Raw genomic sequence first — 7,500 nt, forward strand, 5'->3', positions numbered from 1 at the left:
AAGGACCTATTACAGAAGGCATCAAGACGAGATTCCAAGGCCCAAGATAATGTCCAGGTTTCACTACCTTAGAGCAAAATTGGCATTATCAGGGCCTTGAAAACCTATAGCTTGGTCCTTCTTCACAGGTACTGGCATCTCCAAATTCTCTTGTCGAGGGAATTCATGACCCCTGCTGCCAGGCCAATCCGTCTGCTTACTTCTTAGTCTGACAACCCAGAATTATGAACTACACTAATAAGGTATGTGAAGCTCTCCGTGACTTTGATGTCCTCGCCGCAAACACGTACCGTCCGAGCAGGTTCTTCTAGCAAGTCCCCAAAGTCCGTGATTTTGGTCGGTCCAGGATACCTCTAGACCCAAGACCTTTGTTTCATTGCTAAATGCATCGAGAGCCTCCACTAAGGTTTCCAAAGACTCAGATAGAATAGCAACATCAGCGGCAAAGTCAAGGTCGGTAACCTTAATATTGCTCCACAATGATTTTGAACAGTAGCTCTGCCTAGTATGCAGTCCATGCAAGTATTGAAAAGTGTCGGTGCAAGGACACAGCCTTGCCTCACTCCTGAACTATACGTCTCTGATACGTCTCAGAAATATGTGGGCAAGAACCTTCCCTTGTATACTGAGCAGTGTGATGCTCCGGTGATTGCTGGAGTCCCATCGGTTCCCCTTCACCTTCCAGACAGGGATACCATACCCCTCAACAGGTCAGGGGGAATGGTACCGAACTGCCAGATGGCAGCCAGGACAGCATGCAATACCCGCGCCATTCACCACCAGCCTTTAACAGTTCCGCTGGGATGCCACAAATACCCGCTGCTTTGCCACTCCAGCTTGGAGATCGCCCCCCTAACTTCATTTAGGTGGATCCTCACTGATCCTCAGGTGACAGCGAACCGCTGTCACCTGTGAAGAGGGCTTGGAGTTCAGCTTTCTCAAGGCTGGACGAAGGTCCTGCCTTGAGAAAGTTCAATCACGTCGTGGTTGAACTAAGAAATGGCCTTCGACCTCCTCAGCAAGACTCCTAATAAACTGTTCCTTGTCCCTTTTTAACAGAGACCGAATTCAACGCACCTGAAAACGGTGCAAATCTCGATCCCCTATCAGATGAGCCGCACGGCAAACATCTGTGACTTCCAGTCTCTCCTCTGAGATAAAATTCTGTCTTGCCCTTGGGCATTCACCAATCGACTCTTGGGCTGCATCAATCGTTTCACGTTTGAAGATGTTCCAAAGGAGTACAGGGTCCGTCAGAATGTCGAGCGCTGTGAAACGACCAGAGATTGCCTAAGCAAACCCCCGAGCACACTCTTCCTCATTCAGCCTGTCTAAATGAAAGACCATAGGGTGATCATTGGCCGGCTGGGGAGTTTTGAAGTGGACACGGAGGGTAGCCACAATCTCGGCACTCCTATACACTGCAATTTTGGAGGATCACTCCAACGAGTGGTAACGAGATGTGGTCGATCTCCTTGACTGCATTACCCGCATCGCTACAATATACCTATAAATATATACGTATGTATGTATATATATATATATATATATATATATATATATATATATGTATACATATGTATATATACATTATTTATATATATATTTTTTGTATATACATACATACATACATATATATGTATGTATATATACATATTTATATATATTGCATATATATACATACTTACACATACACACACACACATACACACACACACACACACACGCACACACACACACACACACACACACACACACACACACACACACACACACACACACATACACACACACACACACACACACACACACACACACACACACGCACACACACACATACACACACACACACACATACACACACACACACACACACACACACACACACACACATATATATATATATATATGAATGATAAAACACTCTACTGTTTTGATACAAATGTGTGTATGTGTGTGTGAGTGCATGTATGTATATGTATATATATATATATATATATATATATATATATATATATATATATATATATATATATATACATATGTGTATATATATTTATACATATCAATATGCATATATGTATATATATGTATATATTTAAGTAAATATTAAATATGGTAATATTGTTGGAATATTGGAATGTATAGAACATGTGGGAGTATACAAAACCAAGGTAAACTATTGTAGTTATGACAGAAGCAATTCAAAAGTTCATAAAACAGGTCGCCCGCTTAAACCAATACTTTCAGCTATTGGCACTTTGAACTATAATATTTCAAAATATTTTGTTCCCATTCTCAAAACACTAATTATCAATGGATTTACAATAAATGATACTTTCTCATTTGTAAAAAGCAATCAATATTAGATATTCATGATGCTGACAGTTGTATAATGGCAAGTTTTGATGTTACCAATCTGTTCACAAATGTCCTTCTTCAATGATTATTGACTCTGTTTAACTACAGTACTCACATAAATGGCTTAAATAAGCCACAATTCAGGAAATTACTGGAAATTGCCACTAAAGACATAACAGATTGATGGAGTGGCTGTGGGTAGTCCCTTAGATACAACACTGGCAAACATATTTGTGTTATCATGAAAAGAGGTGGCTCACAAACTGTCCCCCTGATTTCAGACCCTCGCATTATTATAGATATGTTGACACATTTCTGTTGTTTAAATCTCCTCTACAGGTACAGAAATTCCTACAGTATATGAACAGTCAGCTTAAAAATAGCAATTTCACTTTTGAGTCAGAGTAAACTACCCTTCTTAGATGTCAGTATAAGCAGAGAAAATAATCGTTTTTCAACTGCAACATAGAGGAAACCGACATACAGAGGCCTCACCACGAAGTTTGATTCTTTCATTCCTGTCAAGCACAATAGTAATTTGATAAATACCCTCACCAACAGAGCATACAAGATGCCAAAGGCTTATCTAACATTCACTAAGGAAATAGACACTCTAAGAAGGAATGGTTTTTCCATTGTTTGTCATTCAGAGGTCTATCAGACAAACCTTAAGAAACAATATCTTTGTAGATAGAGAACCAGTACAACTTACCGCCATTGATAAAATTTATCCATTGGCCACTACTTCAAAATCAAAGACAAAATTCCCAACTTTTTATGTTCATCTGTTGTCTATAAATGCACGTACAGCAGCTGCAATGCTGCTTACATAGGAAAGACCTCCAGGAATCTTTTCATCCGTGCAGATGAACATAAGGGCATTTCTCACAGGACGGGAAGACCACTAGGGAAACCTATGGTTTCCCCAGTGCGTGAATATTGCCAACAAAACAACCATAATTCATCAAAACACGATTTCAAGGTAATAGATTAACCACCGTTTGCTTCTGACCTCTCCATATTAGAAAGTTAGTGGATTTGGAAAGGACGGCCGAAGCTTAATGAATATTTAGCCTCCATAACTACAATAGTTTACCCTGGTTTGTATACTCCCACATTTTCTATACATTCCGATGTTCCAACAATATTACCAAATGTAAACAGAAAATGACAGCTGACAACTGTGTTCGCGTCGTACTCTGTATAAATTATATTTATATTATATATATTTTGCTTCATCCTAATGATAATTTATCCAATTCAGTATTATATTAATATGTTTTTGAACCTTGATAGTTTTATGTTGTGTTATTGTTGCAGCTAATCATTGATAATGTGTGACGAACTTTATCCATGAAATGTTTATAGTCAATAAAGATGCTGTTCCCGATAAGCCTGGTTTATCTGTTTTTTATATATATATATATATATATATATATATATATATATATATATATATATATATATATATATATATGTATGTATGTATATGTATACATATACATATACATACACACGCATGCATGTGTGTGTGTGTGCATATATATATATATATATATATATATATATATATATATATATATATATATATATACTATATATAGTATATATATTATATATATTATATATATTATATATATATATATATATATATATATATATATAATGTGTGTGTGTGTATATAAATACACACATAAGTGTATGTATTTATGCATTTATATATATACATATATATAAACATATATATTTATATACATATACATGTATGTATGTATGTGTACATATATATTTATGTGTATATATATACATATATATACATATTTATATATATATATATATATATATATATATATATATATATATATATATACAAGTATATATGGGGTCCCGCTTGATGGGCCCTCGGCCCATCTCTAGTTCTTCACGACAGGTCTGGTCGATCTGCCCAAAGTACGACTTCCTGTGATTTCGTCGATTGGACACATGGTCCTGTCAACTGTAATCCATGATCCGGTGTAGGGACTTGTTACAAAAGGCATCGAGACGTAACTCCAAGGCACTAGAAAACGTCCAGGTTTCACTTCCATAAAGCAAAATTGGCAGTATCAAGGCCTTAAAGATTAGTCCCTCTACATAGGTACCGGCACCTCCAAATACTTATGTTGACTGAATTCATGGCTCCTGCTGCCAGACCAATCCGTCTACTGTCTTCCTGGTCTGACAGCCGTGAGACATGAACTGCACTACCAAGGTATGTAAAGCTCTCTGTGACTTCAACGTCCTCGCCGCATGCACGTATCAACTGAACAGTTTGCCTCATTGCTAAATGCATCAAGAACCGCTACCAGAGATTCCAGAGTTTCAGATAGAATTACAACATCGTCGGCAAAGTCAAGGTTCATGACCTTGATATTGCTCGTTGTTGCTCCACACTGACTTTCGACAGTAGCTCTGCCCATTATCCAGTTCATGCAAGTGTTGAAAATTGTTCATGCAAAGACACAGCCTTGCCTCACCTGAGTGGACTGGGAAGAAGCTTGACAGGCCCCTACCACGCTTTACAGCACTTTCAGTACCAGTATAAACATCATATATATATATATATATATATATATATATATATATATATATATATATATATATATATACATATATATACATATATATATATATATGTATGTATATATATATATATATATATATATATATATATATATATATATATATATATAATACACAGATGGAGTATCTGGCAATGAAAAAGAGCGGTGTCGTAGGTCAGTGACAATAAGTGCTAAAAATTACGTGTCAAAGGTGACCTGTGATAGTGTTACATAAGATAGAAAAAAATACAACCAAAAGTAAAGTCAATATTCCATCCGATCGCCTCACAACTGAATATATTGCAGTTCGGCGCCTGCATGCGGTGATCTTTAAGCTAACGGGAGTGCCAGAAAGTTCCAACTAGGAATACTAGGTTGCATTACCGTGCCAGATAAGTTTATAAGCTCATCGAAGAGTGCCATGATATACAGAAACAGCGGAAAATAATAATAATCTCCCCTCAGAAAAAGTGGACCAAAGTACAAAATCACCAGAAAATGTCAAGCATCACTTGTGCTCATACCCATTGGACGCCAAGTAACAATGCCATACCGCGCAGGTATTACAGTTTTCATCCAAGTAGATTCACTAAGAAATAGCCAAACGGCCAGTATGTAAGTACAGTACAACACAAAATCAGGTAGGTTTAAAAAATGGTTCCTATAAAGCGACAAGTATAAACAGCCATTCGACAAAAGATACGCCAAATAAACCATGTATTAACGAAGCGTAATTCAAACATTGGCGACACCTCTCCGAAAAATTGCCAGATACAAAATCACCTTTCTAACTTCCTCTCATCCCAAGTCCCATCCTTATCCATTCCAACATCATCCTAAATCCTCCCCCCCCCCCCACACCACCCGCCTCCTTCCCACAACCCCTCTGCTGCAAAATTCAACACGAAAATGCACAGGTGCATATGTACGTGCGTGCATGCATGTATATTTGTACATGTCCATATGTGTGTATGCGTGTCTAAATTTATATACAGGCATGTATGTACATAGGCAGGCACATGTACGTAGGTATGTTTGAGTACATGCACACGGTTATGTTTGCATATAGTTATATGTTAGAGTACAAGATGTATGTGTATGTTCCCGTGCTTATACATGAGGGTGTAAATGGGTTCAAGTGTATAATGTATATTTGTGAGTATGTGTGTATGTAACCACGTACGAGTGTGTATGCAAATGTGTGTATATACATATGTATGTGTGTATATGCCTGTGGGTGTGTATGTATATGTGTATGCGGGATATGTGTGTGTGTATATAGGTATGTATGTATGTGTATATATATGTGTGTATATGTGTATGTGTATGTATGTATATGTATGTATGTATATGTGTATATATGTGTGTATATATGTGTGTGTATGCATGTATATGTGTGTATTTGTGTATATGTATATGTATATATATATATATATATATATATATATATATATATATATATATATGTGTGTGTGTGTGTGTGTGTGTGTGTGTGTGTGTGTGTGTGTGTGTGTGTGTGTATATTGTGTATATATATATATATATATATATATATATATATATATATATATATATATGAGTATGTCTTTGCTTATGTATGTGTATAAACATGTATGTGTGTACGTATGTATGCGCGTAAATGCAGTTATATGAAATGCAAGTACAGATGTATACAGATATATGTGGAGGCACATGATTGGCTATATGCATATGTGTATGTACAGTCATATGTACGTGTACAAGATATGTATAAATGTGTGTTTGCAGATGTATAGGTGCGTATACACACATGTATGAGCATGGAGGTACAAGCGATGAGTGAATATGGCTATGTTTGTAAATGTATGGCCATGCGTGTAGTTATATAGAACATAGGTATATGTATGCATATTCATATGCATAAGAACATGTGTAAAGATGCATGCTTGCATATACATATGCACGAAAGCTAGCATATGCATAGCACTTAGGGCATTTGCGGGTGAAAAACTATGTCTGCATCAGGTACACATACGCACAAATGAAATTAATGAAAAAAATATAATCACACATATATGCCCTTCTGATACCCAAGCCCATGCTCACGGGAGTATACCCAAGTGTAATGAGCAGGCCGTGCTGCTGCTCCTGAATCCACACTAAGTATGGCCAAACCTGCCGGTGCAATTTATCAGTGGCATCCCGGCTAAACTACTCCCCCTCTCACCAAGATACACCTAAGCCAGTAGGTGGGAGGTAAACCGGCTGTAAACCTCTCAATCAAAAACTATGACTGCACAAACAGAGCAACGGCCCTCATTCCCTGAAGGCGAAGGAGCCCCAGGTTACGGCGGCGATCAGGATCGCTCCTGAGCAGGGGGCGCTAAAAATATCCGGATAAAGACAGGCCGCCCCACGTTGATGAACCTTTGCACATACAATATAAGGACCATGAGAACAGAATCCGACTTACTAGCTTTACTTGAGGAACTCTCTCACATTAAATGGGATATAGTAGGACTCTGCAAAGTTAGAAGACTAGGCGAAGAACAGAAGA

This window comes from Penaeus vannamei, chromosome 24 (assembly GCF_042767895.1).
Source record: "Penaeus vannamei isolate JL-2024 chromosome 24, ASM4276789v1, whole genome shotgun sequence".
NCBI classification, from domain to species: Eukaryota; Metazoa; Arthropoda; class Malacostraca; order Decapoda; family Penaeidae; genus Penaeus; species Penaeus vannamei.